At 39.6% G+C, this 25,240-nt stretch overlaps 1 pseudogene; it reads left to right on the top strand.

Moving 5' to 3' along the window:
* Positions 1-3,013: 3,013 nt before the first annotated feature.
* LOC123820429 overlaps positions 3,014-25,240 on the top strand; it is a 36,428-nt pseudogene continuing 14,201 nt past the window's right edge.

Raw genomic sequence — 25,240 nt, 5'->3', positions numbered from 1 at the left:
TACATCTGTCCTCTCTAATTGTGTGTGAGCATTCTGGGGACAGTGGTGGTGTCTTGTTCATCCATGTTTTTCCATTGATGGTTGGTGGCCAACATAGTGTTTGAGCCACACCTCACAGGCATCACACTTCATCCCAACTCTGCACTTGAAACATTTCAGCCTTTGAGGTAGAAGTTACGTCCAGGGTGCCGTGTGGGCTGAATGCCTGGAGTATATTGGTGTGGGCTTGGCCTCGCTTTGTTTCTTCAGGTGCTTAGAGTGGTGAGCTCATGCCTGCTTGGCACTAGGTAGACCCTTATTGCCAGATGGCTTCCTCTGGCATCTGTGATGTGCGCTGGCATCTGTCCTTTATTTGGCCCTTTCTTTTCCCCTCTGCAGTAAGACACAGGACATAGGCTGGGCGTAGGAAATGGAGAAAGGCACTGTACTTTGTGCTTGGCCTAGTTAGGGCCGAATAACTTATGAAAAGGGAACTTGCACAGTGTTCTGAAGTTGTTATTTGCTTTCCCGAATCCCAGGGGACCTCAGGCACTGGAGGGGTGGTGGGCTAAAGCATTTAGAGAAACTCAAGGATTTAGGGAAACTAAAAAAAATGATTTGACTGTATAGAATGCACCTGTATAATGGACATGTTTCCTGGCAGGAAAGGAATGGTTAGGCAGGTGACTAGATATATCTGATTTCCAAAGTTTAAGGTTTTATTTTGTGGAAATTAACTCAAATGTGTATGAATAATGACTTTTAAGTAACAACACAAATTTTATAAGTCATGCATGAATATTCAACTCATTAGACATTTGGGGAGTGGTGTAGGGAGAAATCAGAAGATGAAAAGATATTTAAGTTTTGGTTCATAGGAGGATATAGATATTTATAAATGTTAGACATCGTTAGGAAAAATGAACATAAGTATGGATCTTAATGAGTTAGGAAAACTATTAAAAAAATGACTGTGGGAGTAGGACATCTAAGCCAGCAGAATAAAATGTAAACTATTTAAAGGAAACCAAGAAAGATGAAGAAAAAAGAAATAAAAGGAGAGCATTGCAAATAGCACCAAATAAAGACAGCACTAGGCACAGTGCTGTGAGTGCCAATGTAACAATCATTGCAACAAATATGAGTTAATGTGATCAATTAAAAGACAGAAAATCAGATGAAAAAATTCAATTCAATTTATTTATTTATTTTCCCATTTAAATATCCTTTTTATTTTTCAATTACAGTTGACATATATTATTATATTAGTTTCAGGTGTACACCCCAGTGATTAGACATTACATAACTTACTGAGTGAGATCATCCCTATAAATCTCGCACCCATCTGACACCCTAGGAATTAGAATATTATTGACTGTATTCCATATGCTGCCCTTTGTGTCCCCATGACTATTCTGTCACAACCAATTTGTGCTTCTTGATCTCTTCACTTTTTTTCACTCACTTCCCCACGCAGACCTCCCATTGGGCAACCATCAAAAAGTTCTCTGTATCTATGAGCCTGTTTCTGTTCTGCTTCTTTGTTTATTTTGTTTTTTAGAATCAACTCTGATTAGAAACAACATTAGTACATTGAAAGAGATTAAGGAAACACAAACAAAAGTTTTTCTTGTCGTGGTCACCAGATGAGATTAGATGAGGAACACCTAGAATTTCCCGGGAAACAAGATTTTCCCTGTATGTACCTCAGTCACGTCTATGGCAAGGCTGTGACATTCAGCATGCCACTTAGACTATGTCGATGGTCATTATAACTTTAGGAGGTTTCTCTTTTATATGTTCATTTTTTTGCCCCACCTTGTGAGAGATTAAAACAGCCAAATATGACTTATTATTCTGAATGTTCTTAAGTTTGGAAGTGTGGAAATTCAGTGGCTAAAGCTTTTGTATTTGTTTGAAAAAAAGTCTTTATTTCTCATCTTTTTTTAAAAGCTAAGATTCAGAATTGCAGTAACAAGAAGGAACCAAATTTGTAGGTTTGGAACTAGCAGTTCTGGTGACTTTTATGAAAGTTCTTTTTATCCGTGTAGAGTCTATTTCAGGGGGTTACACAGATCTAGGGTTTGCTCATCCTTCAAACTTACCTCCCTCTTGTGGCCACTTGAACACCTAAAAATCCTCATGCTTTTCCATGAAAGTCTCCTAAAGGAGACAAAGAGCCCGCTGAGTTGGATTTTTATGGTAAATTCTCTTTGTATATTTATGTCTCACTATGTCTTGAATTCTTACTATGTTGTTCTTATTCATCCCAAACACATGCAACATAAGGCTATTTTTTCTGCTGTGCTATTCATGTCTCTATGGCAGAAGGAATGCAATCATTTGGGAGTGGATGGATTTTTTAGACTCACAGTTCAGATTCCAGTTTTATCTTTGAGCAGGTAGCATGCCCAGTTTGTGCTGTATGTTGTTTCCAGGTGGTTTTTGCCTGACTAAAGTCATTTCAGAGGGTGAAACAGCTTGTGCTATACCTTCTTGCATAGAATATTGATTCAAAGGCCTAGAAGAGAGGAAACAGTCATCCTCCATGGTATCCTCTGGCCAGCAGATGGTACCCTTTCTAGTGATGGATTGAGAGTGATAGTAGAAACAGGTCTGAGACTGTGGAACAGAGGTGTTCACTGCTAGAGGACAGAGAAGATACACTTTCATTATTCTCCTCCTTCTCTGACCTCTGCCCCAAGCTTCCTCAACTTCTAGCAAAACTTTGCAAACTGATTTCATTTTCAAAGATCCATTTAGAGCAGAACCTCTGAGATACAGGGGTGTGAAAAGAGAACAGAAGTGGCAGGAATAGAAAAGAAAGCGAGATAGGGGAAAAGCAGTAAGAATTACAAAGTCAGTCTCCTTTATATTCTCCAAACATATTTGAGGAAGGTGATCCCTGAAGAGGAGAGTAATACTAGTGGTGATGGGAGGTGGTGATAGGTGGAGGGGATGATGGGGAGGTGATGGTGGAGGTGGTGAGGGAGGTATAGAAGTCTAGGCAGAGGTAACGAATGCAGTGGAGATGATGGAGGAAGTAATCCAGGAGGTTATGGAAATGGAACACGTGGTAGAGTTGGAGGTGGAAGTCATGGAAGAGGTGGTGGGAGAGATAGCAAAGGTGGAGGTAGTAGAGATGGTGGTGGAAGTAGTGGTCATAATTGAAGTGGCAGTAAAGGTTATGTTTCAGGTGGTGGAGGAGATGGTGGATGGTGTGTGGAGCTGATGGTGGAAGAGTTGGTAGAGGAGGGGATGGTGGTAGTGGAGATAGTGACCAGGAAGGTGAAGGAGATGACTGAGGTAGTAGAGAAGGTGAAAACATTAGTGGACATTGTGGTGGAGGTGGGTTGACGTATTGAAGGTGATGGGGAAGGTAGAAGGAGTCATTCAGGAGGTTGAGAAGGTGGTAGGGTTGGCAATGGAAATATTTATGGTGGCACCTAAGGTGGTGGAGTTAGTGGAATCACCTAGGTTGCATAAATATGCAATCTTCATACAAGGCAGAGTGAGGTCTATGTCCCAGTGCATCAGAGAATGAGCAGTCACGTGTATTACTTTAAAAAGAATTTCGGCACAGGTTTCCAGATATTTTTCTTGCTAATAGCATATATTTTTTGCTTCTAAGTCCAAAATTCTTACAGTCTTAAATGAGTCAGAGAACTGTTAAATAACACTAATGTCAATTCACTCACTCTAACTGGATGCCTTTTATGTGCCAGACTGGATCAAGCATAGGTAATAAAAAATGAAAAACACAAGTTCCTGTTTTCATTGAGGAAATAGATCTATAAACAGATATTTATGATACAGCGAAGTTAAATGCAATGATAGAGATGTAAACAGCCTTAGAGGAGCGATAAATCATCAAGGTGGGTAGTGTTGGGGCCAGGGGAAGCTTCCTGGAGCAGGTAAGACCTTAAGGACAAAAGAACTGGGGAGTAGTTGGGTGAAGGGGAAGATGAACATTATTGGCCAAAGTGAGGAAGTGAGAAACAGTATATGGTAAATACGTGGAATTATTCATAGTTTTGTGACTTTCCTTCCTAAATGCCTGGGTATGTTCATTTCCTTTTATTATGTTGCTATTTAGAGTCAGGTTTGAAAGCATACATGGTTGCAAAAGTAAGTCTTAAGTGGAATTAGGGTCTTTTGGTGCTTAGTAGTGACATGTTCAAAAGTAGAGGCAATAAGGAGGAATCTCGGAGCTGGTGCCACCAAATTCTTCAACCCCACCCATTCTCTCAGCTCAAGAAGTGAGTGGGAAGATAGAATTCGAATAGTTTTTCTTATCAGAGGAAGCAGGACAAACAGTGTTTAAGCTGGGATGGGTGGGTGGGTATGCAGTATCTCTACTGAAGGTGAGTTACTCAGAGAAGACCTGATATTCAAGAAAAAGTCAGCCAAAAAATGAGTCACTCATTAGCCTCTTTAAAAGGAGGAGCATGCCAAGACAGGGAAGATAAATGGACTCCCTCACTAATTTGAATTAAGATGTACCCTTAGATATAACACTTCTCTAGAAATGAAAAAAAAACCACCTCGAAACATTATGTTGTACACATGAAACTAATATAATATTATGCCAATTATACCTCAATAAAAATTATCTTAAAATACAACACACACATACCCTTGAGCCAAATAAAATTAATATTTTAAAAAGCAGATAACACATGGCTTATCAAATGAATGACTCAATAGAAATGCATGAAATAGATCTGAATAGAGAGTTTCAAAGATTGTTTTTTAATAAAGAATAGACTTTAGAAAATTGATTTTCTGGAAATACTACTGAAAATGACTATTCAGAGACTACAAAGAGGGAGCTTTTTGACTTATCCCCTGGGCCACAAGCTGTCCTGCAAAGGATAAGAGAAGGAGGTGTCCATCTCTCGCCCGTGGTGCTCCCACAGTGAACAGAAGGACATGCCAAGGAGGCTGGGTGATGGCTTGATGCTGCCTATGCAGAATTTCTACATCAGAGAAGGCAGCTCCCCTGCCCAAAAGACTATGTGTCTTTGCCCACCTACCCTGGAAAGCAGGATGTGGATTGCAACAGATGAAATACTAGCACCTGACCTCTGAACCACATATTTAAATTCATTTCTGGCTTAATATTTCCAAATAGCAGTTGAGTTTGGCTACTGTGATTCACCCATCTGCACCCCATATTTATCATAATCTCTGAGGTTTTTCCCAGTTAATGTTATTAAGAGGTGGATATATGATCTTCTGGGTGGTTCGTTTCAATCTTCTGGCCTGTTTTCAGAGGAGAGTGCCTACCTGCCACATCGAGGGGCTGTTAATGACTTTTTGGATTTTTGCTTGTGAGGATATAATATAGGAGGACAGAACTACTCTACTGGTTGCCTTTCAGATATGGAATTCTGTTTAATTTGCAAGAATCATTTATAAATTCAAATGATTAATTCAGCTTTTTACCCCCTGCCTTACAAAAGTAGCTCTTAGGAAATAAAGCATTTGGGAATCCAGTGGGAGAGATTCCGAGCTGGTGCTGCCAAATCCCCTGAGTTATCCTGACACCCACCTGAGATCTGGGGATTTTCTATTAAGAAGAGGGAGGGAGGGACTGGCCCCATTTGGAACCTAGATGAAAGAGAGTAAATAGACTTGTCTGTTTTTCAAAGATAATTATGGGTTATGAAACAAGACTAAGTAGGTAGTAAAATCCTATGCAGATTACGAAAGATGTTTTGCATCTCTGTCTTAGCACACATAATTTTAGGCCCCAAAGCAATGTCTGGTAGACCAGTGGAGTATGCTAGGGCAATTGTTTAATGAATGCAAGAGAGAGCAGTGGTTGAGTTCCTAGAACTGGAAAGGACTTTACAGATTTTCTAGGCAAATCATTTTGCTGTATAGCTGAGGAAACTGAGGCTCAGAGAAGCTTGGCTATTTAAGTGATTGTCTTGGTGGCTAGAGTTCAGGTTTCCTGATTCCAAGCCCTGTGTTTTGATGTGGGGTCAGATGGACCTCAGGTGATGGTCTGCTCCTTCACTGTGGATGTTTCCCAGAACATGTGTCATGGGTGGCACATGACTCCTCACAGCTACTGCTGCTATTCAAAGATCACAAAACCTCTTCCTTTCATTTGTTGTGGTCACACCTCTGCTAGGAGGGCAACATTCTCTGCGTTGATAGACTTGCAAAGTCCAGCTCTGGCATTAGTTTGAGGGAGGCTCGGGAAAGGTTGAGGGCTAGTTCCCAGGCTGGTGCTTTATTCCTCAAACTTCCTCTTTGCCTGGGATTCTTTCTCAAGCTGAGGGGAAAAGTAAATACTCTACGATTTCTGCATTGCTGAAGGGTTGATAACACTTGTGGAAGTCTTGGTCAAGTTAGTAAAGCTCTCTGAACGTTCATTTTTTAAATATGTAAAATAGAAATAATAAATCACAGAGTATGTGCCAAAAACAGTCCTGAGTGCCAGGGAGGCATTTAATAGATGTTTGTTCTCTTTCTTGTCTTATATAATAAAATTCTGAATATGACGGTTTCTGATTAATTTAAGAAAAATAATTTTAATTGTCTTTATTGTAGAAACTAAACAATGTTGAAAATTATGAAGCCCCCTGAATGCCTACCATCCAGGAATAACTATTGTGCACATTTTTATAACATTCTCCCTGGCATCTCTCTCTGCATTTATTTATATATTTGTAATTTTACATAAAACCATAATATAAACACTCTTTTCCAACCTACTCAGTAAGAGATTAGTTCAAATAAAATGCTGATAGATGTTTTCTGCCAAATCTGGGAGCATCTTTTGCATCAACTGTAGGACTCAATGAATGATGCAATCACATCTCACAGGTTAAAACTTTGCTAAGGCCTGATTGGCACTCTTCTCCCCAAGTGTCCTTTCTCTATTCTCCCGGATAGAGAGAAAATATGCCACTGAGTGTATACAATGTAATTTCTAGAGTTTACAAAAGATTTACCAGTCAGGGAAGTCTTCTGCCTTTCTTTACCCAACAAAGGCCAGGATAAACAAATGGTGTCTACTATTGGAATCCCCTCCATTTGACCCTTTCTCCCCCCTCATTTTCCACAGGACTCACCCACAAGAGGAAACATCCTGTTGTGTGCTTTAGCCCATTGGGTCTTGCTGACCTGTAGCTATGGGCAACCATTGATCTATTTAGACTGACCTCCTCGGTGGCCCCGTGGCTTGCCCTTGTCAGACAGACACACACTGACGTTAGCCATGCTCTGTTCTTCACTTGTCTCCCAGTTTTATCCATATTCTCTGTCCCTTTGGGCCTGTGATAGTGGTGATCTGAGTAATCATTTAGCACCAGTCATTAGGAAGACACGCAGAACAACGCTGCTGAGAGTTTATAACCAGATACTGCTACCTGCCTGTTCGTGTTAGCACCTATTAGAGTCAATTGAGCTTTTGGGTATTGGGAGCCTTGGGTCCTACTGAGCAGGTGAAAAACTTTAATATTATAATTTTGATTAGGAATATCATACCTCCATTAAAAGGTTCTCAGTCACGAAGGGAGGATGCTAATATTTATGTGGTCCCAACTTACCAGTATAATGTGAATGTTTTGAGATCCTGTGAGCTGTTTTTGGTTTTGCCATAATTGGGCCACACTCTTTCCCAGATCTTACGAGTTCAGAGCTTCTTCCAAGCCTCTCCTCCCCTCACCACAGGAATCTGCACTGATTAATTCATGCCAGATGCATTGAGGTAGTTTTGTTAGGCAGCTTTCATCTAGGAAGAGGTGGGCTGAGTGCACCCACTCATTTCCCACCATCAGCAGAAGGAGCAGCTTTCAACTTTGACTTAGTGATGCAGGGCTTTTAACTGATCTAAAGATGAAAGGCCCATCACCATTCTTATCTACTCATTAAAAGCCAGATGGCAGTGGTCATAAATGCCGCTGAGGCTCCCCGGCTCCCATACTGCCCGCCCTTAGAGGGCCCTGCCAGGCTGTGCTGTGGAGACGAAGACATTCTGGAGCCACAGGGGTGGTTCTGGAACTTCTGACTTTCTTGTGCTTGGTTTCCATCATAATTTAAAGTTATTTAGACATGTTCTCATTAGGTAAATAGAAGGAAATACTATTCTTGAGTTAGAATTTTACTTTTCTGAGCTTTACTGTAAGAGAAAACCTCTAAATTATGTGGCCTCTGTTGTCCAAGGAGGGTGTGGGGTGTGTGTGTCATTTCTCATTCCCTTGCCCTTTGTCTTCTAGTGGATTTGGAAGTGGGAGGTAGCTACAGTGTACTGGCGGGCAGGAGGAGAGTAAGATCAGCGTACCTATTTCCTCAGTTCCCTTTTTGCTAGGTTGCTGTGGGTTGGCTGTGTCCATCTACCTATAACCACAGCTCCTATCAAGAAATACCTACTTTTTCCAGACTAAGATAGATGCCTCCCCACCCCCTTGTCCTTTCAGCTACAGGGTAGATAGCTCCCTGCTGTTACTAGACCTACGGTTGGTTCCCTTTGTAAATCATTCCTTTATTAGACTCTCCTACCATGTCTGATGTAGCATCCTTTTTCCTGTTAGATTCTGACTATTATGCTTGGTGAATATTTTATCATTTGATGACAAAGAACAGAAGCTCACATGTTCTAGCTCGAGTAAAAAGTTAATTTACTGAAAGGACACAGGGCAGGTAAAGGACATACACCACATCATCAAGAAAGTCTGTACCTGAAGCTATTTCTTTCATCTCTGACCACTGTTGTCACTGTAGCACTGCTCCAATTCTGTAGCTTTGTGCATATTGGCATTATCTGTATGTCTCATAGATTTTTATGACTTTGTTTGGTCATGTCTACAAACTCTGGATTTGATCCTGTTTAACCTTTCAGTTTCAAGGAAACTCTGCTATTTAACTGTGTTTCTCAATGTCCTATTTCCAATTTCCTGAGAGAGAGAATCTGAGTGGCCCAGTCTGAATTAGGCCCATTTACAGCCCAGTCAGTTGTGGCAGAGGAGAGGGGTAAAGAGGACTGTCTTTTCCAGGGATGTGACCAGGTTCTCCAAGAAAGGTGTGTGGGTGGGGGGAAATTATAGGCACCTCTACATCACCAAGTCATCTGGAAACAGTGAATCAGTCTTGTGAAGAATACCTGTCTCAAATCCCAGGTGAGAGTGATGGCTAACCTTGTGCTAAGCCACTTGGAAAGGCAGTTTATATGATTCATTCTTTGAAAATTCAGTGGAAATATATTCAATTGTTTCAGAAACTTGGAAGAAAGCTGCTATATCTAACCCTGTTGTGGGATTTGTCCATTTGTTTTTTTTTCTCCCACCTTTAATGGTAACCAATCCATCCACTGTTCAATATGACACTCAGAAGATCCTTCTTGGTGACTATGATTGACAGACATTACTGAAGAGATCCAAGATGGCAGTGGAGTAGGTGGACGTTACACTCACCTCTACTCTGGCCCAAACTGGAATTACAACTAAAATATAGAGCAATCAATCTTCAGATCGTTATTCACATCTGAAGACTAGCTGAACAGAAGTCTTCCAAGCAAAGATTTGCAGAAAAAGCTACACTGAGACTGGTACAAAGGGCAGAGATGTGAAAAGGGCTGGCCCTGCTCCCACAGGTGGTGACTGAAATTGCAGATGGATACCTCAGCTGCAAGCTTCCCTAAGCCAGGCTCCCCAGCCCAGAACACCAGAGCTGGGAAGAGGTTCCCCTATAACATCTGGATGTGAAAATCAGCAGGAATTCTGTCCACTGGGGAGAGACAAATGTCTGCTAAAGACCCAGGTGCCATCTCAAAGGGCCAACACACAAAATCTCATTCATAGCCACTCACCCTAGGCTCCAGTGGAGGGAAGGCAGAACAGACTCAAGTTGCATGAGGAGAGTCTGGGGTTGTAGCTGGGGAGAGATCTAAAGGGTCAGCAGCCAGGACCCATGTGCTGAGCCCCTCTCCCACATGGCAGATGCCATCTTTCTTGGGTGGAGCACACCCTGCCATATCACATTAGCCTGGGAGGAATGCAATAGCTTCACCCTCTGGACTCCCTGTAGCCCTACCCTGGGGAACCTGTGCCCTGTTGAGGAGTCAGCTGCCTGGGCTGGGTGACATTCAGGGAGTCAGTGACTGAGTGGTGTGGTTTTGGGGTGCGTGACATTTCCCTCACTTTCTTATGAACTTTACAGGTGCCTCCCCCTCATAGGAGATCCGCTAACCCTATACTCTAGGCTCATGGTGGTTCCACCTTCTCAATTCCTGGTGGTTCTGCCCTGCTGAGATCTAAGCAGAGTCTGGGACAGACTCATTTAGGTGGTGCTGGCATGGGGACTGCCCCTCTCACCTTGACCCAAGCCTGCCTGGCATCCCCCACCCTCACAAGAGATTCACTAGCCCCATCCTCCTGACTCCCAACATCTCCTCCTTGCTGAGATTAGGCTCCTGGAAGAATCTGGGACAGACTGAGTTATGTGGCTCTAGGGTGGTGGGCCATTTTTCCCTCACATGCCTGAGCAATGCAGAGCCCTTCATTCACATAGCCAAATATGGGTCTGTTTGGGCCTGACTAAAATCTGCCTGCCTCATCATGACTCCCTGAGACCCTGTTCTACCACAAAGGTGTGTGTGCATCCAGCAGGTGGTAGCTAGACTTGGTATATCTTGGGATATTTTCTCAGTGGCCTTAGACATAGCACTGGCACTTAGTTTGAACCTGTATCACTCTGGTGAACACCACTCACCCCTACCTCATGACTCACTGAGAACTTACCTCATGCAAATCAAGTACTGCCAGAGGCTCTATCAGTGACTAAACCTAAGAGACAGCCAACAGGTGGAAGCAGGCAGAGGTGGATCTTGGGGTGACTTTGGACCTTATCTGATATGCTCCTGAGCCAGGTGCTGGTAAAAGCCAGCCTTGGTGCTTAGCTCAGTTCTTCCCATGCACACCCCGGACAAGAAGAGGCAGCCGAAAACTGTGGATCACATTGTAGCTACAAACAGGTTGCCCAGAGCCAGTAACAGTTTGCCATTGGTCTACAACAGAGTCCCTCCCAAGATACCCCAGAATCAACACTTCCAGTGGCCAGTTTCAGACATATTCAAAGGGAGATCTCAGCAGGCACCAGACCCTGTTGAGGTAAATTCCATTTCATGTGATCAGCACCTGCATAGCAGCCAATACACTGAGGCACAGGTCAATCTTCACAGCCAGCCAGCCTGAGGATTGACCCCATGCATGAATAGGTCAATAGAAATCAAGACTCAGTTATAACAGAGGGGCCCAAATAACACACATAAGTGATATTACGGGACCATCCAGCCCAGGTGATGAAGGAGACTGAGCCTAGATCCCACAGGACACTTACTATATAAGTACACCTTATCACATCTGAAAGTCATAGCAGAGCTACATAATACATACAAACAAACACAAAGAGGCAGCCAAATGGGGAAACAAAGAAACATGCCCCAAATTAAAGAACAGAATAAATCTACAGAAAAATAACTAAATGAAATGGACGTAAGCAATTAACCAGATACAGAGTTTAAAAAAGTGGTTATAAGGATGCTCAAAGTACTTAGAACTTCAACAAAGAAATAGCAAGCATAAAAAGGACATAGAAACCATAAAAAAACAGTCAGGAATGGAAAATATGCTATCTAAAATGAAGAATACACTACAAGGACTTAACAGTAGGTTGGATGAAGCACAGGATCAAATCAGCAGTTTGGAAGACAAGGGTAGAAAACACCCAATCAGAGCAGCGAAATAAAAAACAGAACTTAAAAAAAATGAGGATAGTTTAAGTATCCTTTGGGACACATGTGAAACATACCAATATCTGCATCATAGGGGTACCAGAAGAAAAAGAGTGACCAAGGGCTCAAGAACCTCTATGAAGAAATAATGACTGAAGTGGAGACATGCAATAGCATCAAGAATAAAAATAAAGTTAAAAAAATAATGACTGAAAACTTTCCAAACCTGGTGAAGAAGAAAGACACACAAGTCCAGAAAGCACAAAGAGTTCTAAACAAGAGAAACCCAAAGAGGCTCACACCAAGACCCATCATAAATAAAATGCAAATGGTTAAAGACAAACAGAGAATCTTACAAGCAATAAGAGAAAGACAGTAAATTACCTACAAGGGAGCTCCCATAAGACTCAGTTGGTTTCTTAACAGGAACTTTTCAGGCCAAAAGGGATTGGCATGAAATATTCAAAGTGATGGAAAGCAGGGACCAACAACCAAGACCATTTTACACAGAAAGGCTATCACATAAAATTGAAGGAGAAATAAAGAGCTTTCTAGACAAGAAAAAGCTAAAGGAGTTTGTTACAACCAAACCAGTATTGTAAGAAATGTTAAAAGATCTTCTTTAAGGAGGAGGAGGAGAAGAACCAGAGAAACATAGTTGAAAGAATAAAATGGCAATAAATTCATACCTATCATTAATTACTTTAAATGTAAATGCATGTAATATTTTCTTGAATAGACCACATGTTAGGGCACAATACACGCCTTAATAAATTTAAGAAGATTGAAATCGTATCAAGCATCTTCTCTGACCATGATGGTATGAAACTAGAAATTAATTGCAAGAAAAAAAACTGGAAAATGCACAAAGACATAGAGGCTAAATAACATGTTACTAAACAATAAAGGGGTTGTTAGCAATGAGATAAAGGAATAAATCAAAACATACTTTGAAACAAATGAAAATGAACACACAACAACCCCAAATCATTGGGCTACAGTGAAAGTAGTCCTAACATGGATGTTTGTAGCATTACAGGCTTACCTCAAGAAACATGAAATATCTCACCTTTGGTCAAGATGGCAGTGTAGGCAGAGAGTGCTCACTTCTTTGCACAACCACATCAAAATTACAAATAAAATATGGAACAACCTTCACTCAGAACCATCAGAAATTGAGTTGAGTGGATGTCTGACAACTATGGAATTAGAGAAGCCACATCCATCCAGACTGGTAGGAGGTATGCAGACACAGAATGGGCTAGTCTCTTACCCCCATGTGGTAGATAAAAATTTAGGGGGGATATGTCAGAAGTGAGGAGTTCCAACCCCACACAAGACCCCCTAGCCCAGGGTTCCAGTGCTAGGAAGATAAGTCCTCACAACTTCTGGCAGCAAAAACCAGCAGGGATTGAGTCAGTGGAAGAAACTTCTGGACTCCCAAGCAGTTCCTGTTAAGGAACCCACACATGGACTCACCTACTCAGACTCGCTCTCTCTGAGCTCCAGCACTGGTGTAGTAGTTGGCTGGTCCTGGCTCATGCTTCACGACTTTCTAAATCCTTTCAAACAAGCAACAGCTGGCTTCAGTGAGCCCCAAGCCTGGCACCAGAAGCAGCTGGATTAGTTTAACAGCTTGGCTTTGCCTGGGAATCTCCAAGTCTAGCACAAGTAGCAGCCATCTCAGATTGCTTTATAGTTCAGGCAGGGTGGCCCCAGAAAAAACACAGGTGGGGGCTCACCGTGGCCTACATCAGCCTAGAAATCCCAGGGCCAGTGCACCAAATGGACAGCTACAGACCACGTTGGAGCACCACCACCCTGCCACTGCACAGCTGATCCTCGACGAAGGGCAGAGATTGGTGGTAAGTGGTCACAGCCAATCCTTGCAAATGACTGGCATGGGTAAATCCACCCATTAATCTGGCAACAGCAACCAAGGCTCAACTCTAAGAGGAGGGTATACTCGGCACACATGAAAGGCACATTGCGGGTACCCAACTTGAATGATAGGGAAGGCTGTGACACTGGAGCTTACAGGACACCTACTATATTAGGCCATGCTACTAAGACACGGAGTTAAAGCAGCTCTACCTAATACATAGAAACAAACACAGGGAAGCTGCCCAAATGAGGAAACAAAGAACCATGGCTCAATGAAGGAACAGATCATAACTCCAGGAAAAGAAATTAAAAAATACGATGAGCAATCTATCGGATGCAGAGTTCAAAATGCTGGTTATAAGGATACTCAAGGAACTTAGTGAGGACCTCAACAGCATAAAAATGACTGAGTCAGAAATGAAATATTCACTAATTGAAATGAAGAACAATTTACAGGGAAATGACAGTAGAGTGGATGAAGCTGAGAATCAAATCAATTATATGGAACATAAGGAAGCAAAAACAACAAGAAGAAGAAAGGATAAAAGAATGAGGATAGTTTAAGCAATCTTTGGACCACTTCAAGTGTTTCAATATTCACATCATAGAGGTTCCAGAGGAGAAGAGGAATGGCAAAAAATTGGAAATTTATTTGAAAAAATAAAAAGAAAAAATGTCCCTAATTTGGTGAAGGAAATAGACATGCAAGTTTAGGAAGGACAGAGAATCCCAAAAAAGATGGATGCCAAAAAGCCCACTGCAAGACATCATAATTAAATACCAAAGGTTAAAGATAAAGAGATAATTGTAAAAGTAGCAAGAGAAAAGCAGTTAGTTACCTACAAGGGCATTCCCATAAGACTGTCAGCTGATTTCTCCAAAGAAACTTTGCAGGCTAGAAGGGATTGGTAAGAAATATTCAAAGTTATGAAAAGTAGCCAAGATTTCTCTACCCAGAAAAGCTATCATTCAGAATCAAATGGCAGATAAAGAGCTTCCCAGTCAAGAAAAAACTAAAGGAGTTCATCATCACCAAACCATAATTTTATGAAACATTAAAGGGACTTATTAAGAAAAAGAAGATCAAAACTGTGAACAATAAAATTGCAAAAAATACAAATCTATCAACAATTGAATCTAAAAAACAAACTAAGCAAACAAAAAGAATAGAGACAGAACCATGGGTATGGTGAGCATTTTGATGGTTGCCAGATGGGAGGGTATATAGGGGATTGGGGAAGAGGTGAGGGGATTAAGAAGTACAAATAGGTAGTTACAGAATAGCTATGGGGATGTAAAGTACAGTATAGGAAATGGAATAGCCAAAAAGTAATACTCATGATCCAAGGAAATGAACAATGGTGGGAGAATTGCCTGAGAGAGTGGAGGCTCTGGTTGGAGGGGGGCACAAGGGGAAAATTGGAACAACTGTGATAGCATAATCAATAAAATACAATAAAAAGAAAAAAGAAATATGAAATATCTCAAATAAACAATCTAACTTTACCCTTAAGGGAACTAGAAAACAACTAACAAAGCCCAAAGTGAATAAAAAGAAGGTAATAATAAAGATCAGAGTAGAAATAAACAATATTGAGTCTAAAAAATGATACAAAAATCAATTAAACCAAGAGTGGGGTATTTGAAAAGATAAACAAGATTGACAAAACTTTAACAAGGCTCATCAAGAAAAAAACAGAGGACTCAAATGAATAAAATAAGAAATGAAGTAGGAGAAGTAATAAATTATAACAAAGTATTACAAAATATTGTAAGAAAATATTATGGACAACTATATGCCAAGAAATTGGATGATCTGGAAGAAATGCATAAATTCCTAGAAACATACAACCTTCCAAAACTGAATCAGGAAGAATCTGAAAATTTAAATAGACAGATGACAACAAATAAAATCAAAGCAGTAATAAAAAAAACCCAAACAAAAGTCCTGGACTGGATGGTTTCATAAGTTAATTTTACCAAATATTCAAAGAAGAACTAACAACTATTCCTCTCAAACTATTCTAAAAAATTCAAGAGGAGGGAAGACTTCCAAGTGCATTTTATAAGGCCAGTATTATCCTAATTCCAAAAACTAGATAAAGGAATACAAAGAAAATTATAGGCAAATATCCCTGGCGAACAAAGGTGCTAAAATACTGAACAAAATATTAGCAAACCAGACCCATCAATACATTCAAAAGATCATACACCATTGTCAAGTGGGATTTATTCTGGGGATGCAAGGTTGGTACAGTATCCATAAATTATTTACTTGACATACTACATAAACAAAATGGAGGATACAAATTATATAATCATATCAACAGATGCAGAAAAAGCATTGATATAATCTAGTGCCCATTTATGGTAAAAACTCTCAGCACAGTGAGAACAGAGGGAACATACCTCAACATAAGAAAGTCTGTATGTGACAAATCTATGGCCCAAATCATACTCAATGGCAAACACTGAAAGCATTGCCTTTAAAATAGGAAAAGACAGGGATACCCATTTTCACCACTTTTATTCAATATAGTTCTGGAAGCTCTAGTCACAAAAATCAGGTGACAAGAAGAAATAAAAAAAAAGCATCCAAATCAGAAAGGAGGAAGTAAAACAGCCATTATTTGAAGATGACATGATACTGTAAATAGAGAACCCTTAAGATTCCAGCAGAAAACCACTAGAAGTGATAAATGAATTCATTAAAGTGGCAGGATACAAAATAAATATCCAGAAATCTGTTGCATTTTAATAAACCAGTAATAAACTATCAGACGGAAAACTAAGAAAACAATCCCATTTCCAGTTACATAAAAAGATAAAGTAGCTAGGAATAAATTTAACCAAGGATTGTAAAAGACCTGTACCCAGAAAATTATAAGACACTGAAGAAAGAAATTGAAGAGGATACAAATAAGTGGAAGCATATACTGTGTTCATGGATGGGAAGAATTAACACTATTATAATGTTTATATTACCCAAAGCAATCTATAGATTCAATGCAATTCCTACGAAGATACCAATGGCATATTTCACAGAACTAGAACAAATATTCCAAAAATTTATATAGAACCACAAAAGACACTGAATAGTCACAACAATTTTGAGAAAGAACTAACTGGAAGAATCACACTACCTGATATCAAAATACACTGCAAGTCCGTAGTAATCGAAACAGCATGATACTGGTATAAAAATAGACATATAGATCAATGGATCAGAATAGAGACCCCAGAAAGAAAGCTATGCATTTATGGTCAATTAATATTTGACAAAGGATGCAAAAACACACAATGAGGTTATGATAGTCTATTCAATAAATGGTGTTGGAGAAATTGGATGTATATGTGCAAAAAAAAAAAAAAGAAAGAAAACACCTTCTTACTTGATACACAAGAATAAACTTAAGATGGATATAAGACTTAAGCATCAGACTTGAAGCCATAAAAATCCCAGAAGAAAACAGGCAGTAAAATCTTGAACATTTGTCACAGTAACATTTTTGTCCTGATATCTCTCTTTGGGCAAGGGAAATAAAAGAAAAATAAACAATTGAGACTACATCAAATTAAAAACTTTTTCACAGCAAAAAAAAAATGAACAAAATGAAAAGACAACCAACTGAAGGAAAGAACATGTTCACTAATTAAACATAAGGGGTTAATATCCAAATTTTATAAAGAACTTATAAAGCTCAACACCAAAAAAACCAAATAGTCCAATTAAAAAATGGGCAAAAGACCTTTATAGACACTTTTCCAACAAGGACTTACAGATGATCAATAGACATATGAAAAGATGCTCAGTGTCACTAATCATCAGAAAGATGCATTAAACCACAATGAGATAGTACTTCACAACTCTCAGAATGGCTAATAATAAATCAACAAACAAGTGCTGGCTAGGATGGGGAGAAGAGGAAACTTCATGCATTGTTGGTGGGAATGCAGATTGGTGCATCCACTGTGGAAAGCAGTATGGGGTTACCTCAATAAATTAAAAATGGACTTATCTTATGACCCAGTGATTCCACTTCTGGAAATATGTCCAAAGAAATCCTAAACACTGACTCTAAAAAAATATATGTACCTCTATGTTCATTGCCATATTATTTACAATGGTCAAGATTTGGAAGCAGCCTAAGTGCTCACCAGTACATGAGTGGATAGAAAAGCTGTGGTACATTTATACAATGGAATACTACTCAGCCATGAAAAAGAAGGAACTCTTACCTATTGTGGCAGTGTGGATGGACCTGGAGAGTGTTAGGCTAAGTGAAATAAGCCAGTTAGAGAAAAACAATTATCACATGATTTCACTTATATGTGGAATTTAAGGAATAAAATAAACTAGCATACAAAATAGAAATAGACTTATAGATATAGAGAACAGACTGAGACCTGTCAGAGGAGAGTTTGGGGGTTCGGTGAAAAAGATGAATGGATTTAGGAAGGAAAAAATACTCATTGACAAAGACAACAGTATGGTGATTACCAGAGGGAATGGGGATGAGTGGGGGTAGAATATGGTAAAGGGTGGTGATAAATAGTGATGTAAGGAGATTTGACTTGGGGTGGTGAATACACAATACAATATACAGATGATGTGTTATAGAACTGCATACCTGAAACCTATATAATTTTATTAACCAAGTCACCCCAATAAATTCAATAAAATTTTTTTAAAAAGAGATTACTGAGATACAGAAACAATTCTGATCATTTTTAAAAGATAAACATGGTATCATATTTGGGGATAAGCCTGTATTATCATTAGCTTTTGAGTCCAAATATGAGCATATACAAGGATTACAGACCATCTGAGGGGGGAGACAGAGAGAGAACTCTCAAATAGAAACAAAGTAACTGAGATCAGAGGCTAAACTAGGAGATGAAATATTTAGAAATTAAGGCCTATCATTAATATGAAGAGATGGAGGAAGATATTGCAACCATGAAAACAAAAGACTACTTTTCAAAAAGGAACATTCAATGGATAAAAAGTAGACTTTTGAAATTTAAAAATATAATAGTAAAAATGAAAATCTCAATAGAAAGAATAAGGATATATTTGAATAAATCTTCATGAAATATAGCAATAATAAAAGGGGGGGAAATTAAGGGTGAAATATTAATAAAAATCATTTTTAAGAATCAATTTGATAGGTTCAACATCTGAATAATAAAAGTTCCTGAAGAAGAAAATAGAGAAGACAGAGAGGAGGAAGTCATCAACCAAATGATTCAAGAAAACTTTTTAGAGGATGGGCATATGTTTCTAGACTGAACGAGTTCATTAAGAATCCTCATGTATGTGGTTTATATCTTGCTTTATAAAGTTATTAAGTTCCAAATACAATAGGAAAATAAAGTACATTTACTAACAGGTAGATGTGTTCCATGAAAATAAGAGTGTAATCAAGAAAGAGGTAGCTATGCACCCTGGCTGGTGTGGCTCAGCGGATCGAACACCTGCCTGTGAACCAAAGGGTCACCAGTTCAGGTGCCCCTTTGGGCACCAGTCAGGGCACATGCCTGGTTTGCAGGCCAGGTTCCTGGTGGGGACGTGTGAGAGGAAACCACACATTGATGTTTCTCTCCTTCCCTTTCTCTCTCCCTTCCCTTCTGTCTAAAAATAAATAAGTAAAATCTTAAAAAAAGAAAAAAGAAAGAGGTAGATATGAGATGCAGGAAACTGGGAGCAGAAGGAATCCCATGAAGGACAGTAAAGGGAGACACCAAAAAGTAGTGAGGGACTAGAACAGATCAGGAAGCTCCAGGACACACTTCTTCTGGAACATGAAAGTAATGAAATATTCTATGTATTAAATGTCTTGAGAACAGATCCAGGCAACTGTCAAAGATAGGAGTTAAGTTTGTGATAGAAATGTAGAAAACTTAGTAGATGAAGACAATAAGGTGATTATTAATTCTGAGAAAGTAAGAGCCACACAGAAAATGAAAAGTAATTATAGTTATTGCATGGCTCATCTGCAACTAGAATTTACATAGCAAGAATACTATAAACTCCAAATATTGGCTTATGTTAATTTGTGAAAATATAATTATGTTGGGAAGATAAAAATGTGGAAAAGGTACATGAGTACAGTGGGATGGATAAAAGAAAAGGAATAAAAGTTTTGAATTTTAGAGTAGGAAGTCAATATATAATGCATAAGACTGGAAGAAAAAAAAACCAAGTAGTAGAATAGAAAAATGTTATTTAGAGACCTAGAGACCAATTTTATATAATTGATGAAAAGATGCAAAAGTAATTACTTCATGAAAAGGGGAAGATGGGCTGAGGGAGATAAACTACCATCTTTTTGTAATAAACATTGTAGAATTATTTGACTATTAACTTTAAACATGCATGTTTATGCAATTAAAATTTTTTTAAAAATCAATAAAAAGAAAATTAATTAAATAATTAAAAAATATGCATATCCCCAGGCAATCACGGCTGAGCAGTTGGAATTGGCAAACAAAGTGAAAGCATCTTTATTTGGGCAACATGAAAACTACAAAGGTAGGAAAGTCGTCTTATGAGTGTTATGAGCACTGCTTATTTTTTAGAAAGGCTTGTGGAGTTGGACTAATTGTCAGTTGACACCTGTCACATCAAGGTGTTTGGGGCACAGGCTTTACCACAGTTTGATCTTTTTTATTGTGGGCAGAGATGTAACAGGAGTATATGTTAGGGCTAGACAAGGAAGGGGTCAATTGTAGGGTAATCAGCTAAGGCAAGTACTAGAGATTTGGGCAGCGGCATCCAAACACTGTATGGTCAGAGACAAGAAGAAAGGGACCAGAGGGCAGACCTCAACTTTATTCCTGAGGTAACTGCATTCAGAACTTGTGGACTTTCATATTGCTTGCCACGTATAGGTGTTTGAAGCCCAGGGTAGATAGAGGCATGTAGATACCTTGATCTCTGTCTACCCTCTATGTTTCATGTCTGTGTTGCAGCTGGACTCCTTTATCTCCTTCTGTATGCTTAGCCTTGGTCCAGAATCTGGGCCCCGTCCTACACCTTGGCATCATCATTCTTTCAGATCATCCCCTAAAGTTGCCTGTGCAACTGGGTTGGCTTACCCTGAGCCCTAGACTCCCCTAACTACTCTGATACCTCATCTCCTAAATGGTAAATGTCCACAGCACCTGAAGATACCTTGTTCCTGGCTGAGCAGAAAATCTGTGCCACACACCTTACTTTCACCTTGGCCCAATATATCATTGGTATCCCATCTTCCTTATCCCCATGTAGACTGATCATCCAGCCCCAGGCCAAGCTTTATACCCAGGTCTTTGTATGTCAGTCCCATAGTCCAATAAGACCAAGTCTCAACCTTATTCCTATGGTAGGAATTTACTAAGCCTTTACAATCAACCTACATGGGATCCTTTAAGTACTGTATTTTGCATGGTTTACATGGATTACCTTAACTCCCTGTGGTTATAGCCATGATTTCCAATACCATTTTATGGATGAAGAAACCATAGTTTAAAGGTATGAAGGGAACTTGTCCATGGCTACAGTGTGAGGACAAGGCAGGGATTCAAACACAGGTCATCTGGTTCCAGCCCCAGGCTGTGATTTCAAGGTTCATTGTCTCCTGAAGTGTTTGTTCAGACTTAAGGATCTACTTCTATTCCCAGGCCAAGCCTTCCCTGATTTAACCTACCCCTGTTTCCAAACTCTGCATCCGGTAGCAGGTGAACCTCCTTCTGCCAGAGGTAGAGGAACACGTGCCTGGTTGTCTTCACACAATCATTGGCTTCCATGATGTTCCCAGCTCATTCTGTCAGTCTACATTGTGGTCTAATGCCCAGGTGATTCTCAGATTGGGGTCATTCCCCAGGCCTACAGTATCATCATCCATCATCCATCATCCCTTGGGAACTGGATAGAAATGCAACATTTCAGACCCCACTCCAGACCAACTGAATGAGAAATTCTGGGCGACATGTGGCAATAATCTGTGTTTTAAGAAGCCCTCCAGGTGTTTTGATGTACACTAAAATTTGAGAACATTGCCATAGGGTCATGATCAGGGCGAATCTGGTAGGGTCAAGTCTGTTTGGGCTATTATAGAATGTGCCTAAATCAGATGTGTTAGGGAAAACAGGGGCAGGAAGATGGATTTCTATTTTGGGTTGCCATGCCACCCAGCGAGTGGTTTCCTCCAGCATACCTATCTTAATGGGAACAGGAAATGGAAGGGAAAATGTGAGAAATCTCTTTGTTCAGCACCTGACCCCGTACCATGGAGTCATGAAGAAACTGTTTTGGATTCCTGTAATGAATAAGTTAAAAAAAAATAACAACCCCAAACAAAACAGTCATATGAGAGAGGCTGTAAGTCAAGAAAGACAGGAAAGCGCCTTAGGTCAGTGTTCTTGAAAGTAAAGAAAGCCAGAATCACACATTAATATTTTGGCATTGGATGCCCAGGTGTCTTTTAGTTACAATTTACCTTATGTCACCTGTGGTTGTGCCTTGTCTTTATGGTAAAATAGTAGTAATCACAGAAATTTTCAGAAGTAGTGTATGAGGAATGGATCAAGACTGAAAGCTATGACTTGCCTTATTCTTATAACAATATAAAACAATTATTAAATTTAATACTTTTTTCTTTTATGTAGTTCAGTGATCTACATATAAAACATCTACCCATTTACTGATCTTGGCATTCCACCTTAGTCATTTCCTATTGTTTGCTAGTGTATACCTTGACTACACATTTTAGGGTGCTTGGCACCTGCTCAACCCCTGGGAGAACACATCTGTAGAAATCCTGGTCCTGAGTGTAAAGTCGGGCTTCTCCAAGCTTTTGAAGAGCAAGCTTGCTGATACTGCCTAATTCCATTCTGAGTAGGGATTCCGTGATTGATGATGGGAGAGAGTAAATAAATTTCAGTGAGTACACATGAGAGTGGATCAGGACAGTAAGTGCTTACTATGTACAATCAATGGACATTATTTTAGAGGAGATTAAAATTTCCTGGACTTAATCCTCCTGCTAGAGCGGCGTTGGTGGCAGAGAATGAGTTACTGTTTTCTCCAGGGAGATAGTGAGAAGAGCATCTGTGCCTTTCGAATAAAAACACGTAGTGAAATAAGCAGTTTAGGAATCTGTTCAGTTTGGAACTCAATTCCCTGGTAAAATTTGTGTTTGTAGTATACAAAGTAGAAGAAGGTGGTGTTGGACAGCAAGAGTCTGGACTGGAAATGACACAGCTTTATTTCTTCCTGTGACATTCTTAGGCATTGTCAGGGCTTCTTCGCTTTACAATGTCCATGACCGAGTCAGAGGTCTGCTGGGGCTGGCCTGGCTCCAGGAGCCTGCTGATTGTCCCGCAGTGGGCTTCGCTCTCTCCAGCAGTGGGGTGCATGATGTAACAGGGTGTTTTGGCTAAAGCTAGAAACCCAATTTTTTTCTAAACTTGATTTTTTTTTCAGAAGCTAAAAAGACTATTACTTAAAATTTAAGACAGTATCTGTTTCCTAAGAGATGAAAGCTTAAAATTAGCGTTGGGACTTTTGTTCTGTTAAAAAAATCTTGAGTATCTATCAATTGTTTGGAGGAAAATCTGTGAACTCCAGATCTTCCTGACAGTAGGTGTTTAAACATTATTAATATAAATTACTTATATATTTTAGCAAAGATTTGCAGACATCTTTATTTCTTTATGAAAAACCTTTCTCTATTAAGGTTTAAACTTCCCTATGCTTTATATCAGGGTTTGACAAACTATGGCCTATGGTACAAATTTGGCCCACTGTCTATTTTGTAAATAAAGTTTTATTGAAGCACAGACATCTTTATTTATTTGCATATTGTCTCTGTCTGCCTTCCTACTGCAACAGCAGGTAGTCGTGATGGAGACTGTATGGCTCTTAAAGCCAAAAATATTTGCTATTATACTCTTGCCTTCTATTAGTGCTTGTTCTTTTGCATATCCTTGCACTTAAACACAGACACTGGAACCAGAGATCATAAAATGACAGGAAAGATATGCAGGCCTGCCCTTCGTGTCATACTCATGATGAGACTTTGAAAATGATTTGAACTTGGCTTGGCCTATGTTGTACTGGCTGCATTGTTGATGTCTTGTGGATGATATTATTCCAGGCTCAATAACCCTGACTTTACTGATATTGAACCATTATTTTCTGATGTGATTGTCTCATGAGCCACAGAACCAGACTTCACTCCATGGCTTGTGGGTGGGTGCAAGTCACATTTACTTTGAACAGAGTGGAGTTTTTTCACTGTCAATCATCCTGGGAAGAGGGCAATTCTGGGATCGAAACAGAAGACACAAGGAGCATGCCCTGGACTAAGGTAAAGAGAAAATCCTCTGTTATTTCATTACATTGTGGAGGTTGGGTGTGAGATCCAGGAGAGCAGGAAGGCCCGAGAGCACTTCTTATGTGGGGCAGTGATCTTGTCATTGCTTCTTCTTGAGCACACATGAGGTAGAATCCTGAGGGATCTCTCAGGGGTCTCTGAAAGGCTTTGGGAGTTAGGGAGAAGAGGTTGTTATTGAGGAGTATACTGATCAGGGCTCAAACCATCGCACAATAGTATTAATGGGCTATCTAATAGCTAACACCCTCTTTTTTTTTTGTTACTATTACTATGATTATCTCAGTTATTGGGTGATCTTCAGAAGAGGCTAGGCCCCTCCCCAGCTCCAAGGTGAAGGGTGAATTCTGATTAATTAAGTCCATCCTGTAATTGTATCCCTCTTGCTGATAACAAATGTGCACACAATACAATTCTTGCCAATGAGAAACAAAGGGACGTTTTCTCAATCGCTTGTGGGAAAGGTTTCCTTGTTCTTAAAAAGGAGAAGCACAAGAAAAAGATGTTCTTTTCTTGCTTTGAATGTGACTGTGAAAAAATGACTCCAAAGGCTAATACAGCCCATCTGGCTACTGTGAGGGGGAGTTGCTAGTCTGCTGAGGGTGAAGAGCAGAATATGGGAAGAACCTGAGCCCTGGATGGCATCATAGAGCTACCGAGTTGCACAGAGGTAGAGCAGATATGAAAATTAAAGAGCTGCAAGAAAATAAAGTCTTCTTATTATTTAAGCCATTTTTCACTGGATCTTCTACTACTTATAGCCAACCAACACTCTTAAATACTTATTGAAATATCTATTATTACAGGTTGGAGACTGAAAAGAAGTAACCATACCTGAAAATATATTCTTGCAAGGATAACTGCAATTGTTAAATCCATTATCTAGTGAATCTGAATAATGGCATATATACCACAAATCCTTTTTAGTTGGTAAGGATTCCAGAAAATTATATGCTTACATTTCATATTAGCAATAAACAAAAATGAAATAATGGAAAGCCCAGAAAACTTTAGGTAACCTGATGAAGTTAGCAGTATTTTATGTTGAAAATAACTTTAAATTATAAAATTCACTTTTATGGTAAAAGGCTCAAACAATATAAAAGTATTTAAAGTCATAAGTGATCATTGTTCATTTGGCAATTTGAGGCTTTCCAAGCGGAAAACAAGGATGCCAGCCAGGGAACCAGCAAGGACTGGTGGGACATTAGGAACCAGGCAGAAGTGTATTTGTGAAGTTGTGGGGGCTATT

The sequence above is a fragment of the Phyllostomus hastatus genome, unplaced genomic scaffold (genome assembly GCF_019186645.2).
Source record: "Phyllostomus hastatus isolate PE091 unplaced genomic scaffold, TTU_PhHast_1.1 phas_contig_348, whole genome shotgun sequence".
NCBI classification, from domain to species: Eukaryota; Metazoa; Chordata; class Mammalia; order Chiroptera; family Phyllostomidae; genus Phyllostomus; species Phyllostomus hastatus.
This window is presented reverse-complemented; position numbering and strand designations above follow the sequence as displayed.